Genomic DNA, 26,424 nt, shown 5'->3' on the forward strand with positions numbered 1-26,424 from the left:
TGCGAGACAAGTAACACCCCTTCCACGCCCACCATTTATCCAAACACATCCAATCAAAATTTTCATATAACCATTTTGTTCAAAGTAGTTGAAAGGTCCAGATATTCTATCTTTGATGATGACACTCCCATCCCCCCCCCCCTTCCCCCACAGTCCTCAGGTTAAGGGCTGTAAGTTTTGCCCTGGGGGCATATAAGGTTTTTTATTGAAAAGCTTTGTCGTAGAAACTTGAAAAAGGACTCATTCGATTGGAAATTCAAAGCGCTAGTGTCCTTTTTAATAGTTGAAATTGATTGGAGGATAACTAACACCCCTCTCACATCCATCGTTTCCCCAAACTCATCCAATCAAAATTTTGAGATAGCCATTTTGTTCAACGTAGTTGAAAGTTCTGGAAATTATGTTTTTATGATGACAACCCTCCACAGTCTTCAGGGCAAAGTTTGTCAGTTTTGCCCTGGGGGCATTTAAGGTTTTTATAGAAAGTGTTGTCTAGAAACTTCGAAAAGGGCTCATTTGATTGGAAATTGAAATGGCTAGTGCCCTTTTTAATATTTGAAAGTGATTGAAAGGCAAGTAACACCCCTTCCACGCCCACCATTTATCCAAACACATCCAATCAAAATTTTCATATAACCATTTTGTTCAAAGTAGTTGAAAGGTCCGGATATTCTATCTTTGATGATGACACTCCCATCCACCCATCCCCCCAAAGTCCTCAGGTTAAGGGCTGTAAGTTTTGCCCTGGGGGCATATAAGGTTTTTATTGAAAAGCTTTGTCGTAGAAACTTGAAAAAGGACTCATTCGAATGGAAATTCAAAGCGCTAGTGTCCTATTTAATAGTTGAAATTGATTGGAGGATAACTAACACCCTCTCACATCCACCATTTCCCCAAACACATCCAATGAAAATTTTGATACAGCTATTTGGGTCAATGTGGTTGAAAGCTTCGGAAAATAGGTCTTTGACGATGACTACCCCCCAGAGCCGTTGGAGCAAGGTTTCTAATTTATGCCCTGGGGGCGTATAAGCTTTTTATAGAAAGTGTTGTCGTAAAAACTTCAAATAGGGCTCATTTGATTGGAAATTGAAATGGCTAGTGCCCTTTTTAATATTTGAAAGTGATTGAAAGGCAAGTAACACCCCTTCCACGCCCACCATTTATCCAAACACATCCAATCAAAATTTTCATATAACCATTTTGTTCAAAGTAGTTGAAAGGTCCGGATATTCTATCTTTGATGATGACACTCCCATCCCCCCACCCCCACCCCTCCCCCACAGTCCTCAGGTTAAGGGCTGTAAGTTTTGCCCTGGGGGCATATAAGGTTTTTATTGAAAAGCTTTGTCGTAGAAACTTGAAAAAGGACTCATTCGAATGGAAAGTCAAAGCGCTAGTGTCCTTTTTAATAGTTGAAATTGATTAGAGGATAACTAACACCCCTATCACACCCATCATTTCTCAAAGTTCTAAGCTAAACATTTCGAGATAGCCATTTTATTCAAAGTAGTTGAAAGTTCTGAAAATTAGACTAGGGCCGATGAAAACCCTCCAGAGCCCTCATAGTTCAAGCTCTAATTTGTGCCCTAGTAGTATAAAAGGTTCTTAAAGAAAGTTCTGTCGTAAACACTGCATAAAGGGCTCAGTCGATTGGAAATTGAAATAGCTAGTTCCCTTTTTAATATTCGAAAGTGATTGAAAGGCAAGTAACACCCCTTCCACGCCCACCATTTATCCAAACACATCCAATCAAAATTTTCATTTAACCATTTTGTTCAAAGTAGTTGAAAGGTCCTGATATTCTATCTTTGATGATGACACTCCCCTCCCCCCTCCCCCCCCGTCATCAGGGTAAGGGAGGTAAGTTTTGCCCTGGGGGCATATAATGTTTTTATTTAAAATCTTTGTCATATAAAATTGAAAAAGGACTCATTCGAATGGAAATTCAAAGCGCTAGTGTCCTTTTTAATAGTTGAAATTGATTGGAGGATAACTAAAACCCCTCTCACATCCATCATTTCCCCAAACACATCCACAAAAACTTATTGCTGACCTTCTGCCGAAAAAAAACATAGTTGTACATCATGTGACTTTAAAATGGATGTGCAACAACGGTTTCAACGTTACAAAGGTTCATAGAGCACTCCAGTTTAGCCAAAAACCATATCCTAAAACTTTTGTTGACACTTTTGTCAACAAACGTTCTGCAGCGCAGACGAAAGCCTAAAAAGAAATTTATAAGCTCGTTTTTAATTCGGCTTTCGGTAAAATGTGTGAGAGTGTTCGCAATAGGAATCGTTGTGACGTCGTGACCGATCCCGAACAATGTGCTCGAATTATTGCCGATCCAAATAACACTTCCTTCACAATCATTGGCCAGGACGTGGTACTATTGAATTGGAAAAAAAGACGTACTGAAATAAATAAAAATATTGCTACAGGTAGCGCCATCGTGGAGATCACAAAGAGGCTCATGTTGGAGTTCTAGTACAATGTAGCTAGGATACTATGGGTAGAAATGGGGCAAGTAGGGATCTGCTGCAGGGATAAAGATTATCTACTGTTAAAAGTAAAAACCCCAAATCTAATTGATGATTTGGCACCCGGTGAAATTATCAGCTCACGGATGGACTACACTAATGGGGGTAGACTTTACCAAGAGCTAGTGAAACGTTTGGTGCCAAATCAGCTCTTATTTTATAAATCAGAAACGAGACATGACATGGATTTCCTATGGTGTATTTGTAAGTCCGAAGGTATACTTTATACAGACACATGACGAGGAAATCAAAAAACGCTGCAAAGGAGTACCCACACGTTATGTGGGCAATAATTTCGACACGGACAGTTATAGGAATTGTACTGTTCAAAATACAATTCCACGATCTAAATTGTTGGCAATTTATTCCCTCAACTACAAGAACTTTATTGTAAATGTAGAAAAAATTACCTTGAGTACCGTTTCCGACAAGGTCTATGTTTGTCAAGACGGTGTGACTACCCTCCCCCTTGGTCACTATTTAACTTCAGACCGGGCCGAATGTGTTTTCCATAGGGAAAGTCTCGGTTTGAATAAAGTCCAGTAAATTTTTTCCTAAAACCTTTTTTGGGGGGTGGGGGCCTAACGGCCTTTGGGGGGGGGGGGCGGCCGCCAGCGGGGGGCGCACCGCCAATATCAAAGGCATCTTTTTTTACTTAGAGCAGATCTTTTTTTGTAAATATACATGTTTCATTAAAAAAAAGTGATATTATTTCAAGTGCTTTAAACTAATGTTGTATTTTTGTCTATAGATAAGCAAAAAAAAGGTGTATTTATTTAAATGTTTTTCTCTCTGTGTTTATGTAAATGTTGTATTTTTTTTATTATAAATAAATTAAAAAAAAAGTTTATTTTTTCATGTTTAATGTGCTTTTTTTTTCAATGTAGTATTTTTTTTTAAGTATTGTTACTTTTTTTATGAATATAATAAAAAAAAATATGATTCTTTTATTCGTCTTCTTATTATTATTATTCTTGAACGGAGTAGGGAAATTATTTAGTCATTAGACAACTATGGTCTACAGTTAGTTGTCCGCCGAGTGAACTGTTGAAGGGAGCACGTATCAATTTAAAACACCATTCAGATCGTTTCTGTGTGGGCCGTTAATGTCGGGCAAAACAACTCTCTTAACTAAAATAATTAAAAATTGCTATAAAATGTATGTGGAAAAGCTGAAAAAATCTACTATTGTTACAGTATTTGGCAGGAGTCATACGATAAAATAAAAGCAATTGCTGCCACCACGGGTTTGGTACAGATACAATTCATACAGGGACTTGATGTTTTCAGCATTATTGAACCAAACTCTTGGCTGATCATTGACGATCTGGACAAATCTTTTGAACAATGGTCCCCGGAAACGCTGCAACTGTTCACTGTTCGCTCTTATCGTGAACAGATTTCCATTACTCTGGTTCTACACAATCTCTTTCATCAGAGCAAGTGTATGCGAACACTTGTATTGAACTGCACCTACTATATCATCTACAGAGTTGTACGTCATTCTAGCTTCCTAATAACCCTCAATAATCAAATTTATCCGGGCGCTCTTAAATTTCTGCTCTCAGCATACAATCAGGGCCACTAATAAACCCCACGGCTATATCCTCTTGGATCTTAATCAAAATACACCCGATGATCTTTATGTAGTCACAAATAATTTTGACAATGAAAGTACAGTATATCTCTCAGTGAACACTAAAAACACCTATTAGTTGCTATCATGAAACTGATGAAAATACATGAAAATATATATTTGTTTTCTGTTCTAAGTACTTCCAAATCGCCGATTAGGAAAGCCATGCTCAAACTTGGTAATTAAAACGATTTTATTAACCCAAAATCTGAAATTAGTTTAAATTTGACCAAGGGCAAGGTTCGACTACCAGAAGTAATTAAGCAGCAGGCAAAGCAACATCGTTCCCTTGTACGTACATGATCCTCTAAAAAGAAAGGAAAGAATTTTAAAAGGAAACGACTTCTTCAGGCGGGCGGTAGCTTTTTCACACTTTTACTGCCAATAATTGCTGGACTTGTAAACAGTTTTCTCTAGAGAATGGCAAAACCCTATAAATTGACTCCAATAGAACTCGCTCTCTCACCCGTGGAACACATTGAAAACAACCTGAGTAAATTCCTTGACAATGAAAATATTGAGGATGATAAAAAACTGCTTTTACTTCAAGATGCACTTCGCCGAGTCGACAAACATAAGTCCTATCGGTCGAAGCCCACTGCTGTTGCTACTGCTGGTATTGATCACAAAAAAGAATCATCTTCTCAAGAGTCTGCTGCTGCTGCTGGAACACAATTAAAGAAGGAGGACTTGGATTCAATTGTATTGAAAATTGGAAATATAATGCCTAACTCATATCTTGAAAAAATAAAACGACTCCTAACCTATCTCATGGAAAGTGGTCAAGATCATATTCAAGTTGAGAGCAATGGGAAAGGGATTATAATTCAGGGCAAGAGATATAATCTACTTGATTTAATCTATGACATGGTTACAAATCGTAAAGGACTATTATCATTTGACGCTCATCTATACAACTTTCTAAATACATTAAACTTCCCCAAAAGTCTTGTTATCAATAGACAAATTCTAAAAAAGTTAAATGAACAGGCATCATCATCATCAACAACAACACCATTAAAATACGAGCATGAAGAAGAAGAAGAAGAAGAAGAAGATTTCAAATCAATCTTGGAAAATACTAGCACACCTAGTGGAAAAAACTCATCAATGGCGGCGAGGAAAAAGCGAAAACGTTTCATGTCACCATCACCATCTAGTATACAAAAGTGTAACAGACGTTGCACAACGTGCTTACGTTAAAAATGGTTGAAGTTCTGACAACTGATTATGAAAATATTGGTGAGGTGGAGAGTTTAAGTTCTCACACCACTATTTACAAAGTCGCTGGTGTTCATAATAAAAGTGTGCAAGACTGTCTACAAAATGAAACAAGTTACACTCTGCATAGAAATCAAAGACTTAGTGCTAATCAATATCGAAAAACTAAAGCCTTTTACCCATTGAATATAATAAAAGCAGATCTCCTGACTCTAGATGAGATTCAAAGACGTCACAATGCACCATACAAGTACATTCTACTTGCAATCAGTGTTTTTAGTCGTTATGCATATGCAATTCCATTGCGATCAAAGAGAGGTGTTGAAGTTGCTCAGGCCATTGAAAGTATTCTCGAACATGATTCATATAAAAAAATTCAAACGGATCACGGTAGTTAGTTTGTTAATCCCCATGTTGCAAGAGTGCTTGTGAAATATAGTACACTGCTCTATCATAGTCAAGGTCCTATAAAGTCTGCATTGGCCGATAGACTGATAAGAACGATTATACTTTTAATTTCAAGATATTGTACATTGAAAAATACATCGGCTTTTATTCATGATCTAGATAAAATCATGTTGATTTATAATCAACGACCTCATAGATCATTGTCCAACTCTACGCCAACAGAAGTTCATCATTTTGATCATTATACAATTGACACTTTTCTTAAACAATATTCCAATGAAACGATTGTCAAGAAGAAAAATAAATTCAATGTTGGTGATACTGCTCGAATTAATAGGACAACAAATGTTTTTGAAAAGGATAATTATTTGTAGTCCACTGAACTTTATAAAAAAGTGAGAATCCTAGACACTAGGACCGTAACTTATTGCTTTGTCGACGCCACAGATGAAAGTATTCTCGACGTGTTCTGTGACTAAGATCTGTAAAAGTTCTAAAACAATTGGGGAATCTCTCATATTGAAAAGATAATGAAAAATAGTGGTCGCAGGGGTAAGAAACAGTTGCTAGTTTGTTGTCAAGGATATAAATCTGACTTTTATTCTTGAATTGGGGTTAAAAATACTGACAATTTCAAATGCTTTCGATTTAGCTGTCATGTCAAGCATTTCTGATCCTCTCTACCACGACTTGAATACGACAAGTGATTTTTGGACAAAACTCCCCCACCATCAAATTTGACGGTGCGTATGAAGTGGCTCTTGTCGACTGTATTCTCAAAAATACCTATGACATCCTGAGAAAGGATCATGTGTATGATATGAATGTTATACCATTCGATTGGACACTCTTTGCCGACTCTGAATGGGTTGAAGCACTTAAATCTAGCGACTAACCACATTTTTAACTACAAGATATTGGATTTAATTGTAAGCCAAAGTTGTCGTGCACTGTCAAAAGAACAGTCCAAGATCGTCGGAATGGTTCGTTCCATTTTAATAATTCACTGAAGAACGATATGATGTTCATTAGTTTACCTCATAGAGTCGAAAAAATCCTCCTTAAGAACAGCCTGAGGTATATTAGGGGTTTCAAACATAGTACGATCAATGGGAAAAATGCTGGTGCCGTTTACAGGATGGATCAGGTTATTTTTGCTGATCATCCACCTGGTTTCGCCTCGGACTCTTGCATATTTCTCTATGCATCCTTTGTGGAAACGTCGAGAGTTGGTAATTCAAATGTCCCCCCTCCTAAACTTTTTTGAACGCAAAACAACTCATGAACTTGTTTATTACTATCATATAAAACATCTTCAGTATGTTCCTGTAAATACTTCGAATTTAGACCTCTGTCAGTTAGCTCTAAGAAGTGAATTCGGTGATTCTCTAGTAATAACAAAAGACATAGCAGTGACTACATGTCATCTTTGACCCATTATCAGCGATAGCACAATCACCTAGAATGAACAATAGAAGAATTCCATTTGTTTGTCCCGATATCAATTGTTATATTGGTGCTTTGTGTCCACGTAGGCAATAGGCAATGGATTGGACTACTACAAGGGGCTTGCTACAATGTCTGACTATGGGCATGGTAGCTGGTTTGCTAGGCTATTTTGTTCTAAACTACCCCTTTCCAGAAAATATCTTGTACCAGCTGCATTAGATATTGGTGTCTTAAGAGTACAGGACTGGGGGTCGGGCGTTAAATTCAAGGAGAATGTTAAGGAAAATATTAGATTTTAAGCAAGAGCCGTTGGTGAGCAACTAAAATCTCGACAAAATGGGGAGGGATTGAAAAGGATGCGTGCACGTCGTTCACTCATCAGTCTCCACCCAGGTGAGAGGCGAAGGACATCAACAGGAACTTTGGGGAATAAAACAACGAAGAGCAATAATAAGAAAAAGAAAAAAAAAGATTGTTAGATCAAAGAAGGATATCTTCTCTTAAGATGAATCATCTCCCCCACAAGGAATTAAATCCATCAATCAGTTCCTCATTGAATCTGTTCAATGCTGAAAATGTTGACGTCAGTGTCAAGTATGGCTACCATGAACAATTTCACCCCCAACAACCCCTCTCGGAAAATATACACTTTCAAATATTTTTCAATGAAGATTATTTCATTGATTTGTCATCAACATTTATTGATTTAAATGTTGTGGTGAAGAAAAAGTCAGATAATACAACTCCAAATGCTGGCGATGGTCTCTCCTTCGAAAACTGTATTCTACACATCCTATTCAAACAAATTAATGTATTTATTAATGGAACATTGGTGAGCAATAGCAATAATTTATCAAACTATGCAAGCTACATACAATTTATGATGATGACACCAAAGGCATACAAGGAATTGAGAGGACAATCATTGGGCTATGAATATCGATCAGGTGTTGATACTGACGGCGAGTTGACTACTGCAGTGGCCCAGGAGTACCATCTAATTGGAAAATTAAAACCTGAGATATTTAATATATCCCAATGGCTACCCCTAAATGTCAAGATTGACATAAAGTTACATATGGCACCATCGAACTTAATTTTGAGAAAAACACTTCCTGCAGCACCCGATGCAATTTTCATTATCATATCGACATTTCTCCACGTCTGAAAACAATAGGTTATGAGCTCTGTTGCATTGGCAGTTGAAAAGCTAAGAACCAATGGTAACAACATTAAACTTCTTGTCTCCCATACGATCACCAATCAGCTGCACAGTGCCACCGGCTGTCGTAGCTATAGCGATTCTATCAATGAGGAATTCCTATCAAAACTGACTTTGGCCTTTGTAAAGAGTGAGAGTGCTGTTGGATACTGGATTGAATCCCCCCATGATTTTAATTTTTTCGGTCTATCTAGCCTTGTGTGCAAAGTGAATGGTATTCCACTGTACACTCTATCATTTGACAAAAAATCCTATAGAACTCTGTACGAGTTGACCATGCAATCCCTAGATCATGACTCTCAACTATTTGAAAATGGAATAACCGATTCAATGTTTTCAAAAAATGATGGAGTTATTGTTTTGGACTTGTCAGGGACACAGGATATGAGCATAGTACGAACAGGGAATGTCCGTTTAGAGTGTACATTTGCCGATGTTCTGACTGAGAGTATTACGCTAATATCACTGAGTCAATTTGAAACCTATTGGGAAATCACAACCGACGGCAGTGTTCTACTAGACCTAGCACCATGAACACAAACCAAATAATCGATGTATTTAGTATGGATCCATACATGTTCCAGTACAAGTCCTATTGCATACCTTCGGACTTCATTGAAAAAATTCCAATTGTTAACAATACCCTAATCATTGTTAATAGCAGTCCATCGACTTTGGAGACCGGCCATTGGCTATGCATCTTTCAAACATCGAAGAATATTGAATTTTTTTATCCTCTTGGTCTATCGTATATATTTTACACACCGAACATCAATAGCTTTATCTAAAACAGGGGGAAAACCATTATTCAAAATCAACGAAGAGTATAGGATTTAACGACTAAGACATGTGGCTTTCATGCACTACTCTTTTTCATGTTCAGATGTCGTGGCTATACCTACAAGCAGTTTCTGAACATCTACGTTGACTTACCTCGATTGAACGACTTTCTAGTGGAAAATATACTTATTAGCGTATTTAAAATTGATTTTAGTGCCCTACGAATAAAATGCTGTAAAAATGTATGTGAAATTGTTTATTAGTAAAAAAAAATTATATACATGATAAAACGACTTTTCTACTCTTTAGATTTCATCTTCTACTAGTTATTTGTCGACAACAACTAGTGCAGGTAGATTATCTGAATTCACAGTGTACTGATCCTGATGTACTGCAATGTCAGGGTCACATTTTCTACAGTAGAGCGTGACTTCACTCTTGTCATATCTCTTTGTATAGTCAATGATACTATTCTCATTTATTCTATAGAATTCACATGTTTCAATTTGCTTATTTGAAGCAATTTCAAAAACTTTGTCCTCAGGTGTCGAATTACATTCCGTCACAGCCAAATAAAAATCAGTGGGCTTATAATCGTAATACCCATTGTCTTCACAACGATGACATATAAACCATAGTCTTTTGCTAGTCAAACTGTATAATATTCGAATCGGTTCCTCCTCCCAGAACTATATAAAACTGAGCTAATACCATTTTTGTTGCAATAAACTAAAATTAGGATTATAATTCTGTCTAGTCATAAAATGTCATATATTCTGGCATTGATTACATTTATCATAGTGGCAATCGGAGCAAAGGTGGCCTCTAAGATGAGAGTCACACACCTCTTCAAAATCGGGATTACAACCTTTAATTTTTACAGCATATCCTCTATAATTTACACGGCTTGCATAATCTACACTTTTCATCCTACTCATCAATCATTGTGCAATTCTCACGTGATGACCAGCTGCCCAATGTGTACATACATAGGGGGCATGTATGGAACATTTTGTCATGTGTTGTCACTCTCACTGTCACAATGAAACTGAGCTAGCAACAACAAAAAATTGTCTGAGAGAGAGAGGAGTAAATCATCCACTGAGCACCATCTTTCTTATGAAAAAAGTCCTAAATTTCTAAACTAATGTTTAAAAGCATATCCACAATATCATTTTGCCGTGTCGTGATCAATATATCAATAAATTGTGTAAATGCAATTCAACCACGGCGTAGAAGCTTCATACAATAGTCTAATGATGGAGAATCAGTTTTCATTATATCGACAAGCCGTCCCCGAGAAAATATCTTTCTTTGAATAGACAGCTCTAGAAAATCGTCATCTAGAATCAAAGTTTTTCCATAAGAACTAGATTCCCATGATTCGCTCTTCCTCGAATCTATCCATTTTTTAGAGTCCTAACTCTCTCACAACCAACTTCAGACTAACCAGAATTTTTTCTATCTTAAAAAATATACGCTATGTTATCGTAGAAATAAAACTACCGTTGATTTAGAAAAAATTCTATTGAACTTAAATACAATAATAATATTCAATGTTACATTTTGTTCTCATCAATATATTTCGATAGGACATCTAAAGCTGACCGAAGTTTATTTGTATGGAGAATATTCACTTTTCCAGCAAAACATAGCTGCTCCTTATGTTTAAATTTGCTTAATGATATCACGTATCTTGCATACATAGTGTCCCATTCAAGACATAGTCTACAACCAGTGGTTATTTCCACAGCCACATTGGGTACTCGTATATCGTTGCTGCTGTTGTCAGCTCCATCATTAATCTCCAATAATGTAAATGCACTACTCATTTTATCTACTAATATCTTCTCAAATAAACTATTCTCTTTGAATTCAATTCTCTTACTAATATGAATTGTAAAGAAAACTATTCCTTTTATTCAAATCCCAATCACCAATCAAGTTATGCTCACTCTCTTTGAAAAGGTGTATATGCCCTGGCAAATAACATAGAAATTGCTAGGGGCGCATGCACAGTATAAGGCCATGTGAGGGAGTCCTAAATCTCTTTGAAAAGGTGTAGAGACGTACGCAAATAACATAGAGATTACTAGGGCCGTACACAACGTAGAAGGCCATGTGAGGGTGTTCTGACTCTCTTTGAAAAGGCGTAGAGGCTTATGCAAATATCATAGAGATTACTAGGGCATTAAGCAAAGTATAAGGCCATTTGAGGGAGTCCTGAATCTCTTTGAAAAGGTGTAGAGGCGTACGCAAATAACATAGAGATTCCTAGGGCCGTACGCAAATAACACCGGAAGGAACATAAAGGCGGCAAAGTATAAGGCCATGTGAGAGGATACTCATTCACTTTGAAAAGGTGTATACGTCCCGGCAAATAGTATAGAAATTGCTATGGCACCAAGCAAAATGGTACCTCTTTCCCTACTTGTATCATAAGAATGGTACGCAGAATTCGGTGATAAAACATCACAAAAATAATTAGGTGCTAATTTCTTTAAACACTGATACACAAAAATACCTGTCTGATATTTCCTCAACTGCCCATCATTTAAAATCTTAAAATGGTGATAACAATCCATTGTACTTTCACAATTTTCAAAATCACCGAGCAGGCGCAGTGCTTTATTCTGCACAATTTGTATCCGTTTAAAATTTATAACAAAATTACTAGCCCATACAAAACAACCGTATACAATGTAAGGATGAGTAAGTGAATAATATAAAATTTTCAAAACTGAAACAGGAAAAACCTGTTTAAATCTATGAATCAGCCCTAAGGCCCTTACAAGTTTCACCGATACAATTTCACTATGTTTTTCCAATTTAAATTACAATCAATCTGAAAACCAAGATACCTTGTATCAAATATCTGCTTAATCTCTGTACCATTAAAATTAACCAAACCGAAAATATTATCAATAACTCCAGTACGACTAAAAATCATGTAATTAGTTTTACTCACATTCACTGCTAAGCAGTTAAGACTTGTAAAAATATGCAGGTCAAGTAGCACTTTATTTGCTTTTGGAACAAGCTCACTCAAAGCCTTTCCAGCAATCGTTATAGCTGTGTCATCCGCAAAGGATGTTATGGCAGCATCAGGAATGTAAAACTGTAATGTGTCAACATAAATTAGATATAAAAGCGGACCCAACACAGAACCTTGTGGTACTCCACATAGTACAGGACGAGGTGAGCTGACAATATCCCCCACTACTACACGCATTGATCTACCATACAAATACGAACGAAACCAATCAATCGAATATCCTTTTATACCTAAATGTGACATCCTATCTAACAACAGCTCAAAATCAACAGTATCAAAAGCTTTCTTAAAATCAATAAAAATAGTTAAAGGAGTAGAGCTGCTCTCGAATACATTGTTTAAAACATCAAGAAGATGATGAACTGCATGACTAGTAGAATGAGATTTTCGGAATCCAAATTGCGTGTCACATAAAAACCCAAGAGAATTAAGGTAGGAATATAGTTTCTTATGAACAACCTTTTCAAATATTTTTGAGAACAGTGGCAGAATCGATATAGGTCTCCAGCTTGACATTTCTCTTTTGTCACCACCTTTATGTAAAGATATAATTTTTGCTTGTTTTAAAGCATCTGGGAACTGACCTTTTTCCATAGATAGGTTCACCAAGTACAGAAGACAAGGCAAAAGGTAAGTGGCGACAGCCTTAAATGCCTTAAGGCTAAGACCGTCAATTCCTGCTGAATTCGATTTTGTTCTTTTCAGTGCGTCCTCGAGATCAGACTGAGTGCACTTTACGAATTTAGTGCAACGACCTTCCCCACGATCATCAATAAACAGCTGATTTTTATAAAAATGGTCGGCAACATAATTTTTAACATCAATTCCAACATTTGAAAAATATTTACAAAACTCATCACTAACACCTTTCTTACATTTAACTTGTTTTTCACTGACTACAAGTTCATCCACTGGGTCTATAGAGTTATTACCATGTAGTGCCTCATTTATTACTTGCCAAGTTCCCTTAACATCACCGATTTTATCACGAAACTTCTCTGAATAATAATGTTTCATTGATGACCTTTTGAGGGAATTCACATTGTTTCAAATTTTCCTAAATTCTTCAAGGTTTTGTTGTGTTGGAGAATCCAGGTACAACCGATAAAGTCTGTTCCGTTCACTAGTTTTTTGCAAAATTTTATTTGTCACCTACGGTTTCCTTGGGATATTTTTCTTCTTACGAACAACCTTCACAGGGTAACACTTATCACAAATAGGTGACAATATTTTTAAAAAAGTGTCAAACGCCACCGATGCGTTTTCTTTTTCATTCATAACTTCCTCCCAAGAAACTATACTTATCTCTTCTTGAAACTGTTTAAGATTTTCCGGCTTAAGATCCCTAGCTGTTGTTTTCTCCATCTTAAAAACCTTTTTTCCAATGTCCCGAATTACGCACGCCAAAGGAAGATGGTCTGAACCTGGACATATGATCACGTCGCAATAACTTTTCGGTATAAGGTTCGCCGATAAATAATAAGGGTAGCCGACTGACTAGTATTCCATGTCGGTACTTCTGCTACCGGAAAAAATTGTTTGACAACATAAGATTAAAAAAATCAAGGTTAGAACTACTTAAATTAAGAAGATTAAAATTAAAATCACCAATAAAAACCCGATCCAATTTTGTCGACGCTGTATCAGAAATAAACTTATCAAAATCGCAAAGAAAATCCTCCGGATTAGCACTAGGTGGCCGGTATACTAAACAGACTAACAACTTTTTCTTCTCCGAAACTTCAATCTCAATAGAAAAAGTTTCAATCTTACCTTCAATCCAACAATTTAAATCTTTGTTTACTATTTATCTTATTTGATCCTTAATTATAAATGCAAGTCCACCCCGCATCATAGAATTTCTTGATTTTGAAACCAGCTGGTACCCTGGAAAAGTATATGATGGGAGAAAGCTATCCTGTGTAAGAAAAGATTCGCATATACCCATTATATCAATTTTATCACAAAATGAAGTAAGAAGGTTCGACACTTCAGAAAAATTCGATTTGATATGACAGTTCCACTGACCAATACATAAATCCATATTTGTCACACTAATTACATTACTATTCATAATATCAACGTATCTACTATGCCTCATCGGCCTAACATTAACTTCAGCTGGATCATTTGCCACGCGAGATAACAATACGTCATCAATACGAAATGGATTATTTTCAAGCGACTTCAAATGCGAAGGGTTAATACACGAAGCGATTAATATTATTCAACTTCACTGACAACAAATGATTATATGCCCCTGGTTGACGGCAGGCAAGACCAATGAATGGAAAACTAATGCTAAACTGCAGAAATAAATGAAAAACCAAAGATACGTAACTAAAATTACTACAAGCAGGAATAAACTTATGAAGATATGCTAACTAATAATATATGCAAAAAATGACACACGCATCAGAAGATTTCTTCTAGCGACCAGAGCCTCCGGGGTAAAGAATCGCTAGTTTCACGAACGAAAATTCGACCTTGGTCGGACCATTCACACTTGTTTCCAAATTTATCTCTAGCCGCATTTAAAATATCTAAAAAAAATCAAAACTCAGTTCTCATTCAGCTCCCGTGCTGTGAACATCTAAACAAATAGAAAGCATTCGTAATTAGATTATATTTGAAGTGACAAAAAAGATAATTTATTGAGCAAGTACATTTCATAAGGAATCTAGCAACTAGCATTCAACCAAGCAAGTTCGAACATTTATTTGTGCTGTATTCCGCCCTAAGTACACTGTGACGTAATCTATTGAATAAATAAACTAACTATTGGATAAGCTAACTAACCGCTGGCTGATGTGGTTTATTGCAAGGAATTTTCGGAAAACGGGGGTGTTTATTGCCCCCCCCCCTGCCATATTCATTCAGGATTCGAAGGGTGATCATCGATTTGATACCAAGTGAGAGCGTTGCGATTGTGAAATAATACGAACGATTCAGATAAAGGACTGCGTGGAATACGGACAGGAGACTGGATTTTTTTTTGACTGGATTCTTATTACTCAGTGATGTCACTGATAAGTTATTGTTACAATGCAAGCGGATAGAGGTGATTCGACAAGGAACAGTCAGTTTCTACAAGAGATATATTTTAAGCTGGATTTGCTGCCGGACTTGACATCAAAAATGGACGCTCTCCCGGAACTTGTGGAAAGTGTAACTTCTGTCGAGGCACAGTTGGCACAAGTGAATGTTCAGCTAAAATCGAACGCAGAAGCTAACGAGAAACTGAAAAGTGAATTGATAATGGTTCGCCAAAATTTACAGTCAGCCACGCTTAGAGCTGACCGTTTAGAGGATGAGTTGCGGCGCAGCAATGATATAATCTACAACTTTGAAGCAGTGGATCCAAGAAGGTATACCCTCAGGGAAGAGATTATGAAGGTTTTGAACGACGTAATTCCCAATTTGTGCCTCACCCGTAGTGATGTAAGTAGTAATGCTATAATGATAGGTATGAGACAGTCCCCCCATTTAGCTATAATGATAAGTAGCGGACAGTCCCATCATATATTTATAATGATAAGTAGTGGACAGTGCTCCCGCCAATACAAGCAAACAGTGTAATGACCGGAATTCAACCACCGTGAAAATTCGTGCTCTGTTCAAAGTGCGTGACGTTTCCTTTGTATGAAATTGTGAAATTCTTTTTGTAATTTAATTTGTTTAATTAATTTACATAAATTAATTTATTATTAATTAATTTACATAATTACATTAACTTACATAATTACATTAATTAATTTTTTTTTTTAACTTTTTTTTAAAACTGTTTTTAACTTTTTTTTTAACTTTTTTTTTAACTTTTTTTTAAATTTTCTTGAACTTTTTTAACTTTTTTATAACTTTTTTTTAACTTTTTTTTAACTTTTTTTTAGATTTTTTACATTTTAAGTATCTTCCAATTGATTTTTTATGAAATTTGGGTTTGATGTAGGAATAGAACGTGAGACCAGTGATTTCCTAAGGTAAAAAAACGACACGTTAATCGACTGAGCCAACAAGTCATTGAACATATTATGATTTTAGAAATACATTCAATGAATTGTTTCTGGGACATTGCCCAACTGATGTTAAGCGTCACAATATCGTAACAGGTTAATTCCATTGAACTGGAACAAGTTCAAGCACATTCGATTTATCAATTGTATTTTTGATAGGTGTTAAAAACGGTTCGTGAAAATCCCAAGGTTTTTTCTGATTTTTTGGACAATTGCCTTAACTTGAGAGTGGTTTGTTAGAAATGCGTCGTTGATAATTAAAAAATCGGATGCTAAACTCAGACAAACAAAAGGATTGTATCACCTGATTGGCTCGTATATTTTGCATGATATTTCTAAAGTCAAATAAGATGAAGAAATGTCGGAGTGTAGGTTTGATATCACCAGGCACGTGTGAGGGAAATTTTTTGTTGGTGGGGGGCTTAAAAAGTCAAAAATGGGTGAACTACATGAGTTTATAAGACGGTGCGTGAAAATCCCAATGTTTTTTCTGATTTTTTGGACATTTGCCTTAACTTGAGAGTAGTTTGTTAGAAATGCGTCGTTGATAATTAAAATCGGATGCTAAAATCAGACAAACAAAAGGATTGTAACACCTGATTGGCTCGTAAATTTTGCATGATATTTCTAAAGTAAATTAAGTTGAAGAACTGTGGGACTGTAGGGTTGAAATCAACCGGGACGTGCGAGTGAAATTTTATTTTTGTGGTGGACTTAAGGCAACCAGGTGTAACCGAGAAAAGTTTAAATGACGAATTATAGATTTCTCATTGATTTTTCTTTTTTCTAGGACATCTGCCTGAAATGGTGTTTAGTTATTTAGGTATGCCTAATTTATAATTAAAAAATTTGATTACAGAAACTGAAAAAAGTAAGGATTGTATTATCTGATTGGCTCGTAAATTTTGCATGATATTTCTAAAGTCAATTAAGATGAAGAAATGTCGGAGTGTAGGTTTTACATCACCAGGCACGTTCAAGGGAAATTTTTTGTTGGTGGAGAGTTTAAAGAGGCAAAAATGGGTGAACTACATGAGTTTATAAGACGGTTCGTGAAAATCCCAAGTTTTTTTCTGATTTTTTGGACAATTGCCTTAACTTGAGAGTAGTTTGTTAGAAATGTGTCGTTGATAATTAAAAAATCGGACGCTAAACTCAGACAAACAAAAGGATTGCAACACCTGATTGGATCGTATATTTTGCATGATGTTTTAAAGTCAATTAAGATGACGAAATGTCGGAGTGTAGGTTTGACATCACCAGGCACGTGCGAGGGAAATTTTTTGTTGGTGGGGGGTTTAAAAAAGCAAAAATGGGTGAACTACATGAGTTTATAAGACGGTTCGTGAACATCCCAAAGTTTTTTCTGATTTTTTGGACAATTTCCTTAACTTGAGAGTAGTTTGCTAGAAATGCGTCGTTGATAATTAAAAAATCGGATGCTAAACTCAGACAAACAAAAGGATTGACACCTGATTGGCTCGTATATTTTGCATGATATTTCTAAAGTCAATTAAGATGAAGAAATGTCGGAGTGTAGGTTTGACATCACCAGGCACGTACGAGGGAAATTTTTTGTTGGTGGGGGGCTTAAAAAGGCAAAAATGGGTGAACTACATGAGTTTATAAGACGGTTCGTGAAAATCCAAAGGTTTTGTGTACCAAGAATGGACTGGAAACAATTTCAACCGTGCCCAGCCCCCCGCGATCAGAAATTAAATTGTGTGTTGTCTCTGTGTGTGTGTCGTCTCTGTGCATGTGTCCTCGCTATATCTGTGTTGTCTCTGTGTGTGTGTGTGTATCAGCATAAATTCCGCTATTTAATTCCCCCCTCCGGCACCGGAGGGGGGCATTAAATAGCGGAATTTAGGAAGGTTAAGCGGAAAGCGGAAGGTTACGTGCGCGCACGTAACCTCGTCTAAATTGACCTTAAAAAATGAAATAAAGCTATGTCGACTTTGCATGTTGATTTCACGACATTATTTTAGGTTTTTTTTCTTGTTTGGTTTCGTGTTTTTTTGCAAGTCATTCATACTAGACCTTAAATGCATTCAGATATTTTCTTGATAAAACATAGTCGTGACTACCTAAGATGGTTTTGTGGTGCAGTGAGTTGTTACTAGTAGTAGTACTTTCGTGTTTTTTGCAAGCCATTCATACTAGACCTTAAATGCATTCAGATATTTTCTTGATAAAACATACCGGAGGGGGACATTCCTGTCGACTTTTGGAGGGTGTTTCCCCATTTTTCGATAATCAGGCAATTTTCTCAAGCTCTTTTCTCAAGCTTAATAGCTTTTTACTGACAACACTGACATCAAAACTTAAACGGTCAGAAATAGAAGCTGTTTCCAAAGATTTAGAATAAGAAAAAATTGTCAGGTGTCGGGCTCGAACCCACGACCCCGTATGGGGACCAGGACCTAAGTCTAGCGCCTTAACCACTCGGCCATCCTGACTTGTAAACAATTCTTGATCATATTCATATTGTAATTCAGTTTCATTGGTAAAGTTCAGAAATGAGCTAACTTTTTTCTCTTCTTTAAGAAAATTCAGAAGAGAATTTGAACAGTTTACACTTTTCTAGTTTTTTTTTATTTAATCTATTAAAGGCCCTAACAATTTAGGTTCTGCATAAATCCTTTTACGAAGTTATTTAGTGAACAAACGAAACTCAGAGAGGAGAGAAAGTAACAAAATGAAAAATAAAATCAAAAAGGGTGAAGTAACGAGGATTTTGTCAGCCAGCGAACCATGAAGATGACAAAATATAAGAAAATATCTCGACAAGCACATCCGCAAATTCGTCCACAGTGCTAAACAAAAAAGAAAAAAAAAAGGAAAATATAACCTTTCGAAGTTTACTGTACAAAGACAGAACAGACACTGAATAAAAAACCAGGCAGGAATCAATGAAAATGAATTTACCAAGATGATTGTGCAAAGATCTTTCGTCTTGCAATAATTTTAGCTGGTCTACAATTTCGGTTTTCATTAGATATACAAATAGGTTCTTTTAAGTTTTTTCGGGTGAAAATATTGATTGAGTCCTTCAAGATTAAACTGTCGTAAATTGGGCTTAATGAAATATCTCCAGTATCTTTATTTATTGCATAATTTTGGTTCATATATTTTTTTTATCTCAATTACCCCCTTAAAAGTTTGTGGTATGCCATTAACTGTTGATATTAAGGTTGCCTCGTCAAACAGAACTAGATGGGTCGGGTTTACGAAAATATGCGAAGCCAATGCCGAATCAAAGTTGTCATTGTTATTTTTTAATCTCAGGGACTTATCTATTGAAATTTTGTGCTCATGCAAACGCTCACCTAGTTGTTGATGGGTCCTACCAATGTAAAACTTTCCACAAGAACACGGGATTCTGTAGACACCACTACCCAGTACAGGGTCTGTTTTATCCTTTCCTGAGTTAAAAAAATGTTCAACCTTTTGTTCGGTTTTGAAAGAAACAGAGAGGTTATGTTTATTTAAAATTTTTCCAAGTTTATCACCAAGTTTCGGGATGTATGGTAAAACGATGAAAGTTTTTTTCTCAATTGTCGGTGTAACTGAATCAAGGGGGACAAGTTCCCTATTTTGTTCTTTTATCTTTTTTAATCGTCTATCTATTATATTTTCAATGAGTTTGATTGGGTAACCATTGCAAAAAAGAATATACTTGACATAGTTTAGTTCAGAATTTATATGATTACGGGAACAAATTTTTAAAACTCTGTCGACTAAAGAGATTACTACCCCTCTTTCCACAGAAGGAGGGTGATGGGAAGAGAAATGTAGATTTCGATCATTATGAGTGGGCTTTCTATATATAGAAAATTCATGACTAGGATTAGTTTTTATGATCAAAACATCTAAGAAAGGCAGCTTATCTGAATCTTCGAGTTCCATTGTGAACTGGAGATTCGAATCAAAAGAGTTCGAATGTGCCAAAAAATCTCTTAGAGAGTCTTATCTATTTTCCCAAACAGAAAGTATATCATCAACAAAAAGAAACCAGATAGAGTGTTTTAAGTGGAAACTATTCAAAGCAGACTGTTCTATGAAATCCATGTAAAAATTTGCCAAATAAGGAGACAAGATAGTGCCCATGGATAAGCCCATTATTTGCAGAAAAAATTTGTTTCGGAATTTAAAATACGAGGAGTACTTGTTGCAAAGATTTATTTAGTGGAATCACAAAACATGATGAAAGAAAAAAAGTACATAAGAAAGATAATTGTCAGGTGTGGGGTTGAAAACCAAGACCCCGTATGGGGACCAGAGCTTGAGTCTCGCGCCTTAATTACTCGTCCAACCTGACGTATAAACAATTCCTGACCATATTCGTATTGTAATACAGTTTTATTATGTGTGTGGTGTCTCTGTGTGTGTTCTGTCTCTGTGTATTTGTCATGTTTGTCTGTGTGTGAGTGTGTGTGTTGTCCCTCTATGTATGTCATCTCTAGTCAAAATTAAACTTTTCTTCGTCCGGGGAAATATTTGGAACAGAACTTTAAATTTTTTCATCTCTTCGAGGAAGGTTGGAACAGAATTAAAGAAAATTTAGAATTAGAGTGAAACTTTTAGTGTTCATAGAAAATTATCACAACCATAGTATAGCTTTTCGTATCTTCTAAGGAAAAATTTAGAACTGAACTTTAAATTTTTTATGTATTGGTGAACTTAAAACTGAAGTGGAAGCCTTTTATTTTATCTAGAGAAAATATAATTGAATTGTGTTCTATGGTACAATTCAGAAGAGAATTTAAACTTTTCCTCTTCCAATAAAATATTTGGAACAGAATTTCAAAATTTTTTGATCTCTTTAAAAAAAGTCGGAACTGAATTTAAGAAAATTTAGATTTAAAGTAAAACTTTTTATCTTCATATAAAATAATCACAATCATAGTATAACTTTTCCTATCTTCTACGGAAAAATTTAGAACTGAACTTTAAATTTTTCATGTCTTTCTGAACTTAAAACTGAAGTGGAAGCCTTTTATTTTCTCTGGAGAAATTAGAATTGAATTATGTTCTTTGGTAAAATTCAGAAGAGAGCTTGAATATTTAAAATCTTCACGATCAAAGTATAACTTTTCCTATCTTCTATGAAAAATTTGGAACAGAACTTTAAATTTTTTCATCTCTATGTGAAAAATTGGAACTGAATTTAAGAAAATTTAGAATTAAAGTGAAACTTTTTATCTTCATGGAAAATAATCAGAATCATAGTATAACTTTTCCTATCTTCTACGGTAAAATTCAGAACTGAACTTTAAATTTTTTATGTCTTGGTGAACTTAAAACTGAAGTGGAAGCTTTTTATTTTCTCTGGAGAAATTAGAATTGAATTATGTTCTTTGGTAAAATTCAGAAGAGAACTTGAATATTCACGATAAAAGTATAACTTTTCCTATCTTCATGGAAAATAATCTGTGGAAGCTTTTTATTTTCTCTGGAGAAATTAGAATTGAATTGGGTTTATTGATAAAATTCAGGGGAGAACTTGAACTTTTATATCTTATTTGAAAAATTGGAACAGTATTTTAAATTTTTTCATCTCTTTGAGAAAATCTGAACTGAAGTGGAAACTTTTTATATTATTTTGGTAAAATAGAATTGATCAATAAGTTATTTCATTTTCATTGAGAAAATTCAGAATCGAAGTTGAACTTTTCTTCTTCCGGGAAAATATTTGGAACAGAACTTTAAATTTTTTCATCTCTTTGAGAAAGGTCGGAATTGAATTTAAGAAAATTTAGAATTAAAGTGAAACTTTATTTAGAACTGAACTTTAAATTTTTTATGTCTTGGTGAACTTAAAACTGAAGTGGAAGCCTTTTATTTTCTCTGGAGAAATTAGAATTGAATTGTGTTCTATGGTACAATTCAGAAGAGAATTTAAACTTTTCCTCTTCCAATTAAATATTTGGAACAGAATTTCAAAATTTTTTGATCTCTTTAAAAAAAGTCTGAACTGAATTTAAGAAAATTTAGAATTAAAATGAAACGTTTTATCTTCATAGAAAATAATCACAATCATAGTATAACTTTTCCTATCTTCTACGGAAAAATTTAGAACTGAACTTTAAATTTGTTATGTCTTGGTGAACTTAAAACTGAAGTGGAAGCTTTTTATTTTCTCTGGAGAAATTAGAATTGAATTATGTTTTTTGGTAAAATTCAGAAGAAAACTTGAATATTCACAATCTTCACGATCAAAGTATATCTTTTCCTATCTTCTATGAAAAATTTGGAACAGAACTTTAAATTTTTTCATCTCTATATGAAAAGTCGGAACTGAATTTAAGAAAATTTAGAATTAAAGTGAAACTTTTTATCTTCATGGAAAATAATCAGAATCATAGTATAACTTTTCCTATCTTCTACGGTAAAATTCAGAACTGAACTTTAAATTTTTTATGTCTTGGTGAACTTAAAACTGAAGTGGAGGTTTTTTATTTTCTCTGGAGAAATTAGAATTGAATTATGTTCTTTGGTAAAATTCAGGAGAGAACTTGAATATTCACGATCAAAGTATAACTTTTCCTATCTTCATGGAAAATAATCTGTGGAAGCTTTTTATTTTCTCTGGAGAAATTAGAATTGAATTGTATTCTTTGGTAAAATTCAGAAGAGAACTTGAACTTTTCTATCTTCTTTGAAAAATTTGGAACAGTATTTTAAATTTTTTTATCTCTTTGAGAAAAATCTGAACTGAAGTGGAAACTTTTTATATTATTTTGGGAAAATGGAACTGATCGATAACTTATTTCATTTTCATTGAGAAAATTCAGAATCAAGGTTGAACTTTTCTTCTTCCGGGAAAACATTTGGAACAGAACTTTAAATTTTTTCATCTCTTTGAGAAAGGTTGGAATTGAATTTAAGAAAATTTAGAATTGAAGTGAAACTTTTTATCTTCATGGAAAATAATCACAATCAGAGTATAACTTTTCCTATCTTCTACGGAAAAATTTAGTAGTGAACTTTAAATTTTTCATGTCTTGGTGAACTTAAAACTGAAGTGGAGGTTTTTTATTTTCTCTGGAGAAATTAGAATTGAATTATGTTCTTTGGTGAAATTCAGAAGAGAACTTGAACTTTTCTATCTTCTAAGAAAAATTTTGAACATTATTTTAAATTTTTTCATCTCTTTGAGAAAAATCTAAACTGTAGTGGAAACTTTTATATTGTCTCGGAAAAAAGAATTGATTAGAATCTTTTTTAATTTTCATTAAGAAAATTCAGAGTTAAAGTTGAACTTTTCTACTTCCGGGACAATCTTTGGATTAGAACTTTAAATTTTTTAATCTCTTTGAGAAATGTTGGAATTGACTTTAAGAAAATTTAGAATTCAAGTGAAGTTTTTTATCTTCTCGGAAAATAATCACAATCATAGTATAACTTCTTCTATCTTCTACGGAAAAATTTAGAAGTGAACTTTAAATTTTTTATGTCTTGGGACTTTTCTTCTTCCGGGAAAATATTTGGAACAGAACTTAAAATTTTTTCATCTCTTCGAGAAAAGTCGGAACTGAATTTAAAAAAAATTTAGAATTAAAGTGAAACTTTTTATCTTCATAGAAAATAATCGCATTCATATTATATCTTTACCTATCTTATATTGACAAATTCAGAACTGAACTTTAAATTTTTTTTGTCTTTTTAAACATAAAAATTAACAGGAAGCTTTTTCTTTTCTCTGGGGAAATTAAAATTGAATTGTGTTCTTTGGTAAAATTCAGAAGAGAAATTGAACTTTTCTATCTTGTATGAAAAATTTGGAAGAGTATTTTAAATTTTTTCATCTCTTTGAGAAAAATCTGAACTGAAGAGGAAACTGTTTATATTATTTTGGGGAAATAGAATTGATCAATAACTTATTTCATTTTCATTGAGAAAATTCAGTATCGAATTTGAACTTTTCTTCTTCCGGGAAAATATTTAGAACAGAACTTTAAATTTGATTCTTTGAGAAAGGTCGGAATTGAATTTAAGAAAATTTAGAATTAAAGTGAAACTTTTTATCTTCATGAAAAATAATCACAATCATAGCATAACTTTTCCTATCTTCTACTGAAAAATTTAGCAGTTAACTTAAAATTTTTCATGTCTCGGGGAACTTGAATCCGAAGCGGAAGCTTTTTATCTTATTTGATGAAATTAGAATCGAAGTCTGTTCTATGTTGAAATCCAAAAAAGATCTTGAACGTTTCTATCCTATATGAAACATTGAGCCTGTTAGTTGTACCTTTATCAAAAAAAAATCTTTTTATTACATCTCTGACCTTTTCAATAGATCTTCTGAGCGTTTGATGGTCTAGCATATCCTAAAAAATAATGAAACCCTAAGTAAATAATGCATAAGATGTTTTTAATGAAATAACAACATGTAGATTATCAGTATAACAACATGTTAAATACATTATTATACATTATTAGTACACTTGTGCTTCACTTTCCGACAATTCATCTTTATATTGATTGATGATATTTTCTGCTAATGCCCTTTTTATTCTGCCTGCGATTTCACTGTCTATTGTCACATTATTTTTACATAGATAGCAGTTTTGGCACATTGACAAGATATGATTAATGACATTATTGCAGGAGTATGCTTGTCTTCTTCTTGTTCTCTTTAAACAATGGGCCAATTGCATAAATTCACGATTTCAAAATTTTGATCAGCATTTAGCAGAGGAGGCACCTAAAAGGGTAAAGAGGAGGGGGATGGCTGTCCTCCAAATTTTCTTCAATATCTTCTCAAAATACCCTGTAAGTTTCAAGTTAATACGCTCGGCCGTTTCTTAGATATTTCCCATATTCTCTTTTCATAACAGGTAAGTAAATGGTTTGTTTTGATTCTGTTTGGCCTCCCTTTCAGTAATTTTTTTAAGTTTCACCTTAATAACCCAAGCTTTTTTTGGATATCCAAGATCGAAAATGCCCACTTTTTAGCCAAAAGTTCGTCCGGAATGAGGCAGACTATGTCTGCTGACCACGTGCCTCTGGATATGGGGTTTTCCCTAACTAAACGCTCCATGTTAATGGGCAGCCTCAACCTTATGAGGTGGGTGGAGCCCACTCCAGGGACTTTCAGTATCTAGGCAAGTCCTAGCTCTAATTAGATCCCAGGCCTAGGGTCGGTTGGGCCTGCAACCCTCCACCCGAAAATTTTACCGCAACGAAAAACGATGATACTGCCTCGGATAACCTACCCCCCCTCTACCTTTCACGACCCCAGCATATCCCTGGATCGATTTTAGACAATCGAATGAACCTTGTTGACCAGGGTGGAATACGAATCGCCACCTGGAACTTACTCACACTCAACTTCCTTGGAGCTAAATCAATACTTGCCTATGATCTACAACGCTCGAATGTAGCTGTGGGTGGCGTTACGGAAACCCGCTTTGTTGTAACAGAGTCCGAGGATGTTGGTGAAGGATATGACCTGGTCTGGTCTCGTGACCCAAAAAGCAAGACAAATGATATAGGCCTCGCGCTGAACGCTAGAGCCAAGAGATGCCTTCTCTCCTATAAACAAATTTCAGATAGAATACTGATGGCTCAGCTCCAGCACAAGCATGGAAAGTGGACAATTATTGTATGCTATGCTCCCACCAATCCTAGTTCTGCGGAAGTGAAGGATCAGTTCTATGCGGAGCTCTCAGCAACCCTGTCAAGAGTCCCACCCCACGACATTGTCACTCTTCTGGGAGACCTTAACGTGACGGTGAATGACAGGGAGGGCATGTGGAGAAGTTTTCTCGGCCCTGTGACTTCAGATTCACTGAATGACAACGGACAAAGACTCCTCCAGCTCTGCAATATGCATAATCTGGTTATTTCAAACACGCTCTTTCAGAGACAAGATATACACAAATACACATTGCATAGTAGCAACGGCCAGACAAATAATGAGATCGATTATGTTATGATCTTGGGTCACTGGTGCTAGTCGATAACAAATGGTCGGACTTATAGGTCGACCGAGCTTGGAAAAAGAGACCAGAGGATGGTATTTGCCACATACAGGTTACGCCTGAGAGCACAAGGACAAGAAATACGGCCTCCCAAGCTTCATCTGATCT

The sequence above is a fragment of the Artemia sp. Qi Xiang Cuo genome, chromosome 13 (genome assembly GCF_049724085.1).
Source record: "Artemia sp. Qi Xiang Cuo chromosome 13, ASM4972408v1, whole genome shotgun sequence".
In the NCBI taxonomy this organism is placed as follows: Eukaryota; Metazoa; Arthropoda; class Branchiopoda; order Anostraca; family Artemiidae; genus Artemia; species Artemia sp. Qi Xiang Cuo.